This window comes from Panthera uncia, chromosome F2 (assembly GCF_023721935.1).
Source record: "Panthera uncia isolate 11264 chromosome F2, Puncia_PCG_1.0, whole genome shotgun sequence".
NCBI classification, from domain to species: Eukaryota; Metazoa; Chordata; class Mammalia; order Carnivora; family Felidae; genus Panthera; species Panthera uncia.
In genome coordinates, this window is record NC_064812.1 from 15474101 (window position 1) to 15482240 (window position 8140).

General features: G+C 45.8%; 1 long non-coding RNA gene across 1 annotated transcript; it reads left to right on the forward strand.

Annotated features, from left to right (window-relative positions):
• Positions 1–2344: 2344 nt before the first annotated feature.
• On the forward strand, positions 2345–7932 carry LOC125924418 (uncharacterized). The gene is made up of 4 exons (XR_007458411.1): positions 2345–2703; positions 3131–3323; positions 6850–6916; positions 7004–7932. It is a non-coding gene; the product is annotated as an uncharacterized LOC125924418 (long non-coding RNA).
• The last annotated feature ends 208 nt before the right edge of the window (positions 7933–8140 follow it).

The following is an 8140-nucleotide window of genomic DNA, read 5'->3' on the forward strand; positions in this document are numbered from 1 at the left end:
GCCGTCCTCCACTCCCGGCTGCCTTCGTGGTGTCTTCTCGCTCCGTTTGCCCCCACGCCTGGCAGAGTACCTTGAAACCAGTGGCTGTTCCACAAAGAGCTGGCGATTCGTGGAAAGACACGGAGCTGGGCCCATGCTTTCTGAGAGACAGTCTTCTGACCTTCCTGAAAGCAGCTCCCTTGATACGCCAGCTAGAGGCGGAATGGGGAGGGGACCCCGGTCTCTAGGCTCCCGGCCGAGCGCTGCCCTGATAACTCAGGCCCTCCTCATCCTCCTCTATTGCAACAACCTGAACTGAAATCCTGCCTCTGTCCCTTCCCCTCCATCCCTCCTCTGTGCTGCTGCCAGAATAATCCTCTCCAAACACAGCTCTGCTTCACCCCACTCCCCGTGGTTGCAGAGGAAGGTCCCCGTGCGCTAGCCCAGCAGACACACGCCGCTGCCCCAGCCCCACGTTATCTCCTGCTGATCGCCTTTAAGAAGATCCTTGGTCCAGCCACCCTCACGCCAGCGTAAGGCTCCACCTTCGCCTCTGTGTGTAGCATTTTCTTCTCCTAAACTACGCCCTCCCTTCCCTTGCTCTACTTCCCTGCTGGGACCCTTGCTCCATACCTAAATCACACCCGTCCTCTGACACCCCCTCTGGGAAGACTTCCCAGATCACAGCCTCTCCCGCCATCCCTACCACCTCACTGGCTGGGAGTTCCCGGAGCACCAAGGACAGGACTGATTCCCCCTTCAGCAGGGGAAATAGTTACCACTGAGTCTCTCTGAGTGCCCGCCTCCACCCCTACCCTGGGGACCTGGCATTTCCAAGGCAGCAGGTGCTCAATAACTACGTGAAAAAATGATTAATGAGCAAACCAGAGCAACGGATTACTACAGGGATAATTTCCAAGCGAATGAAAGAGTAGATGAATGAACGGCCCCGGATTCATGAAGGAATGATAATAACCGACCCGAGTTTCATGGTCACTGGTCCCTTTTCTCCAGACAATTAAAGTCAACAATGCAAAGATCGTCTTGGTAAAGCCAGAAGCTGAGGATATAATTTCCTCAGGATCACATGAGCTCACCCGGGGAGAGAAGCATGAGCAACAACAGCTACAGAAAAGGAAATACAGGTAGCCAAAAAATATGAAAATATGGTCAGCTTCACTCATGACTTTTGAAAATGTAATTTGAAACAAGACGTACGTTTTTTTTTCCTGTAAGATATAATGCTTGTGTGTGTGTGTGTGTGTGTGTGGTGGGGGGGGGGGGATGAAAGGAAACAGGCAGTCTCAAATACTGTTGGTGTTACTAAATCTAACACTTACAGAGATCGGCCTGGAAATAACACATCAAATTTTTTCATCTTTAAATATGTTTACCCTTTGATCCTGCAACTTTAATTTTGTTAAAAATTAATCCCATTAAAAAATAAAAAATAAAATTAAAAAAATAAAAATTAAAAAAATAAAAATTAAAAAATTAAAATTAAATTAAAAAAATTAAAATTAAAATTAAAAAAAAATTAATCCCAATGAAATAATTGGGCAAGAAGACCAAGACTTACGGGGCGTCTGAGTGACTCCGTTGGTTAAGCGTCCAACTCTTGATCTCAGCTCAGGTCTTGATCTTAGGGTCGTGGGTTCAAGCTCTGCATTGGGCTTCATGCTGGGGATGGAGGCTATTTAAAAAAAAAAAAAAAAGATTGGGGCGCCTGGGTGGCTCAGTCGGTTGAGCGTCCGACTTTGGCTCAGGTCATGATCTCGCAGTCTGTGAGTTTGAGCCCCACTCCGGGTTCTGTGCTGACAGCTCAGAGCCTGGAGGAGCCTGCTTCGGATTCTGTGTCTCCCTCTCTCTCTGCCCCTCCCCCACTCATGCTCTGTCTCTCTCTCTCTCTCTCTCTCTCTCTCTCTGTCAAAAATAAACATTAAACAAAATTTAAAAAAAAGATAAAGACTTACATACAAGAATTATTTCAATATTGTTTGTAAGAATGACAAATGGGAAACAATATAAAAATCTAGATGGTCTAGTTAAATAAATTGTGTTTTGTCCACACAGTGGAACAATCAAGCCCTATACAGTCACAAAGCAGAGTGTCATTCTGCATAGACAGAACATATGCTCCTATATCACTAAGTGGCACAAGCAGACAAAGAATGATATGATCCTTTTTACTGACGGTACATGCACGTGTTTATTTGTGAGTAGCAGAATTTTGGAAGCCTATGGCTAGGATTGTGAGAACTGTTGCTTTTTATTTTATACACTTTCATAGTTTTTTGAAAAATAATCATGGATTACTTTTATAGAAAGAAAAACAATCAGCGAGACCAAGAGGCAGGCGGGGGGCTCTGGCTTCCGTCCTTCCAGTCCTGGCCCTGCTTCTACTGCTCCTGGCCTCTGCTCTGTCTCTGTCCAAGGACGCAGTCCCTGGGAAAGGCTGCCCTAGCCCACTTTCTGAAACAATTAAAACAATGGTGCTTTCTATGACAACGTCAAGAGCAACCTCCAGAACAAACCTTGGGCCCCCTTCAGACCCCACCCAAGGGACTGGAGTGCATGAAGGTCCTGCAGCTCGGGGAGAAAACTGCACAGGGTGGACCTTCGGGACAGACTTCCTCTTCTGTGGTCTTGCCCAGCTTTGTTCCAAGGTCAAATTGCCTGTGGCTACTGGCCTTGTAACTCGCCAGCTTTATCCACAGCCCCAGGGTATGAACTAATAGGGCCTGGGCAGGGTTCCAAATCAACCAGAATAGAAGGGAGGGAAAGGGGGTGTTATTTTAACCCAAAAGCTCCATGGGAAGGAGACAAAATAGTTAACATAATATTTGCTAATATTTCATAATTGTTGTATGCCTGACACTGTGTTGATTAATTAAGCCCTGGGGTCAGGGCTTTGGACAAGAACCTAATCTGTATGGGCCTCAGGTTTTTCCATCTAGGAAATGATAGGGTAACGCCTTTTTGGGCGTTGCTCTGCAGACTAAATAGATTATACATGTAAAATACTTAACTCAGTGCCTGGAGTACGATAATTGATCAATAAGTAGTCAATGTTAGATCACTCTTGTTGTAGTTACACTTCCATGTGTAGAAAGTGACCTGCCTTCTTTACCTCCCTCCCCTCTTGTGCCAGTTGGTCCGTTTCAGTGGGGAGAGTGGCTGGCACCACTGGGACCTTCCTCAACAAGCAGAGGCTCTATGACAAATATAGTTGGGTATCGGCCAATTAGAATGTCAAGGAGGAGATCCAGCTCTGGGCTAACTGCAGCTGTCTCTGGAAGGAAGTGGAAGGAGAGCAGCCAGTGAGGGATGCCAAAGCCTTGAAGGTAAGTGTTATGGGTTGAACTGTTTCCCCCGAAAGATGTTGTCCTAACCCTCTGTGTCTGTCATTATAACCTTCCTTGGGACTAGGGTCTTGGTAGATGATCAAGTTAAAATGAAATCATTAGAGTCGGCTCTACTCCAATATGACTTATATCCTTATAAAAAGGGGAAATTGGGACACAGAGACAGACACACGCAGAGAGAGTGTCATGTGAAGACAAAAGCAGAGATCGGGGTGATACATCTATAAGCCAGGGAACACCAAAGATTGCTGGAACCACCAGAAGCCAGGAGAGAGGCACAGAACAGATTCTCCCTGAGAAGGAACCAACCCTACTCACACCTTCATCTTGGACTTGTAGCCTCCAGAACTGTGAGGCAGTAAATTCCTGTTGTTTAAGTCACCCACCTGTGGTGCTTTGTCACAGCAGCCTTAGCAGACTGACACGGGGAGATCTGGTGAGACAAGACAGACCTCTGCCTCTTGCCAGCTACGTGACCTTTGACAAGTTACCTCCTCTCACTGAGACGAGTGCCTTTACCTGTGAAATGGGGTTAATGCTAAGGACCACTTTATGAGGTTGAGTGAGATGCTGCATGGAGTACTCTAGACCCAGTCCCTGACATACAAATGCTCAGCATCTGTCACGAGTGTGCAAATTGGTCCCACTGGGGACCTAGGGTGTTCCTGAAACCTCAGTTGCTTCACAAGCATGTGCTTCTCCTCGCCTTCGAAGTTCGAAACCCCTCGTGGGTGAGAAATGAGCCGTCATATGGATTCCCCAGTGACAGCGGGGCAGTTCTCTGAATGCCATCAATGCTCAGCAAATACCTCTTACTCAATAGTGTGTTCTATATTGAGATTATATCAGAGTAAACTCTAGAGTAAGATCTGATGTCTTTGCATCCTTAGTCTGAAAACCTCACCTAAGACATTCAATGAATATTGATGGATTAGTACTGAATGCATGAATGAACTTTATGGGGGGGGGTCATGATTTGGCTGGTAGTATAATTGAATATATGTTGAGGTATGGTGTTTTATCAAGAAATAATTTTAGCCACTGCCTGCTGTTGATCTTGGCCTCATAATAGGCTGGAGAAATGGACCATCGTAAGCTGAGGAGAACTGAACATTTACTGTGCCGGGTGCTGAGTTACGCAGATTTTGTTACATTCCCTGAAACAACATTAGGAAGTAACTAAAATTCTTACCTTCCTTTTTCCAATGTGGAAAGCCTTTAAAAGTCACAGCAAGGAAAAGAGAGTCAGGATTTAAGCTCAGGAAGTCTGATCCCAGGGTACACACACTCCTTTATAACTCATTCCCTTCTTCTTACCAAGTATGTGGAACCCAAGAAGGCTCTATAGTCTAGAGCTAGAGCCATTCTTAGGCTGGCAGGGACCTGGGCAAACATCTAATCCAAGACCCTTTAAGAAAATGAAACAGAACCAGGGATGGCATGTGACTGGCTTTACAATGACAAAGTGACCCAACTGGGACTTGAACCCAGGTCTCCTGACCCCCAGGCTGGTGTGCCTTGGGGGGATTGGGGACTTGGGCTGTAACTGGTCATTCACCCAAGTCCCCAGCTCTCCACCCTGCAAATGGGCAGGGAAAGTCAGGGAGCTGTGGAACACTGGCTGCCAGCCTTCTGCTTCTGTCCATGGAGAAGACTTGAGCCAGGAAGGACCATCCTCCTGAATGGCCCTCTCATCTGTCTTTCCCCTCTTCAGAGACTGAACTCCTGTTGTCCCCACCTCCTCTAAGTTTGAGTCTTATCTATCTGGGCCAGGTGCAAATGGGATCCCATGAGCACAGGGCTGAGGCTTTAACTCTGGGTGATGTGCTGCTCATTATTACTCAAGAACATGGACGGTCTGCCTTACAGTCTGTGGGCTCTGATGATGCAGAATATCATGGGGCATCTAGCCCTGCTCCTAAAAGAGACAAAATGATCCTTACCATGCCACTTGTAGGCTGAGGAGGCTGGAGCCAATGGCGTAGAAGTCCAGATGGCACCTCTGAGAACAGGGAAAGGACACTGATGACCATTCCCCATATTTCACAATGGGATGTGTGTTGCACCTGACCCCTCCCCTTGCCTTCATCCTTTCTCCAGGTGGCCTTGTCTTGCTGTAGCACCAAAGTTGTAGCTCTGGGTCAGGAGCTGACGTTGGGGCTGGAGGGCTCCGAGCATAATTACCTGGGATCTGATTCCACTGAAAATCACTCATGGTTGGTTCTTCCAAAGACCCGGGGTCCTTAAAGAATTCTCTAGAAACAGCAGTGGTCTCCTTGGAGCCCACAAAGTTCCTAAGCCCTCATGCAGTTGCCAGCATCTGGGCTTAATACTCAGGAAAACACTGCAAGGGCAACTGTTACATGTAAGCTTTTGTGGGTCACTTAAAATCACCTGGTGATTCTCCACCCGGTTGAGAGGCAGGCGGCACAGCTCTGGTGGATTTGGTTCACTGCATTCAACTAGAGTCAGAAAACCTTAGCACCGAAATGAGTCTGAGGCACAAATGGTTGGGTTGTTGGGGCAGCTGGGTGGCTCAGTCGGTTAAGCGTTCAACTCTTGGTATCGGCTCAGGTCATGATCTCGCTGTAGTGGGATCGAGTCCCGTGTTGGGGCTCCGTACTAAGCAGAGCCTGCTTGGGATTCTCTCTCTGTTTCTCTCTCTGCCTCTCTCCATCCCATGAGTGCACGCTCTCTCTCAAAATAAATAAATAAATGTTCTAAAAATGTACTTGCAAAGAGAGGTCAGATGCTTGGAAGTTAATAATAAAAAGGCTTTATCAATTTGTACTCTAGGTCAATCTTTTCGTTACAAGAGGAAACAGGTTCAGAGACAGAAAGTGACTTGCCCAAAATCACACAGCTAGTGTCAGAGGCAGCAATAGAACCAACAGAACCGGGGAGTCCTGGGTCTCCGTGAAAGTGGACACAACCTATATAGTGGTGCCTGAAATTTCACCATTAGGAATTGTTACTCTTTTTTTCATAGTATTTGACAGTGTTATTTAGGTATACAAGTAGTAAATGAATACCTTGTCATAATTATAAAAAAACTTTAAAGACCAATTATATTTATAAAGCCTCTAAAATTTTCCTTTTGTAGCTCTGTATCTTTTCCCCAGTCCCATTCCCTCCCTCCAGGAGTGTTCAATGTTAACAAACGCATGTCAAATCTTTCCAGACCTTTTCCAATGCATTTAGGAATACATTTACAACATGTAATCAGTTTTTTAAATATACTCGGATTTATTACGATATGTATTATAAATATAGGTATGTTATTTAAAATCTCAATTTATATACCATCCCATCTATAAATAAATAGATTTACATATATTTTGTCCACTTAGCCTTATATCTTGGAGATCTTTCCACTGTCTTTCTAGAACCTTGGCGTCTTGTCAATGTTTCCATAGTATTCCACTGCATGGACGTACCAAATATATATTTAGCCATTTGTCTATCTTCAGACATTCAGGTTATTTCCCATCTTTTTCTTTTGCAGTCATAGCCACAATGAACTTCCTTATATACAAATCTCTGGGAGATGAGCCAATGTTTCTGCAGAAGAGGTATCTAGAAGTGAAAAAACGTGAGATCATTTGTTTAGAGAAGGTCTCTCTTTAAGCTGTAATGAGTCACCTTAATGTTTTCCAAAGGTTTCTCTCGTGAACCTTCTCTGAGGGTCTTCAACAGCCATAAACTTTCACCCAGAGTCATCAGAGCAACCCCATAAAGACAAACCATGGCCCCTACTGCATAAAATAAGATTTCAGCTATGATTCATGAACTAAATTCAGCACAGCCCTTGTGATCGTGCCAAACTGGCTCTGCTGGGGGTCCTCACAGCCTGACTTACTCCTCCACCCCAGGTGACAGGAAAGGGGCACAGCTCGCCTGGTCTGGTCACCGGAATTCCGAGACTGAAGGAGTAGAGGAGCCACAGCCCGCTGTCTGAAGTGGGGGTGTGGGCAGATAGTGCCCCCCCAGAATGATGGAGAGCCTAAGGACACAAGCCCCGGGCTAGAGAGACTTGGGTTCGAGTTGCAGCTCCGCGACTTTTCCAAAGGCGTTTTCTTGGCAACCCGGATTTCAGGTTTCTCATCTGTAAGATGGAGGTGATACTGGTATTTACCTCCCAGTGCACTGGGGGAATTGATACAAAGCATAATTACAGGGAGAGAGCAGGCTGGTCACTGACACTTAGCCACCTGGCATTTACGAGGTTCTAACTAGCAGGATTGGGAACGGAAAATTGTGCCACTCGCATTCACCTTAAACTTATTTCATTGTAAAGGAATAGTGTTGTTGCCTTTTCCGTTGTTCCCTTTTTATTATCTTTCCACCCCCACATCTCAATTCCGCATGGAACTTCAGGTAAAACATCATTTCTATGCTTTGAGGAGGGGTCCCGGAGACCTTGGTCTCTGAGGATTAATATTGTGGTTCCGTGACAGGACAGGTGTTAGAGAAATGTGAACACCTTGGGCTGGGTAGCAGGAACAGTCGGGCTCCAGAGTCAAGCAAACCTGGGTAGAAAGCAAGGGCTTCTGTGGATTGGTTGTGTGTCTTTGGCACGTTTCTTCACTTCTCTGAACCTCTAGTCCCTTCATCTGTAAAATCAGGATTAAAAAATAATAATAATTGCTTTGCTGGCTAATTGAGAAGTTTACAGGTAATGAAGTAAGGCTTTTGGCATAGTGTCTAGTCCTCAAGACGGGTAGCTGATCTCGCGATCACTTGCATATTACTTTCAGTAGACGATCTTGCTTTCTGCTTTGCTAAGAACCCTGAAG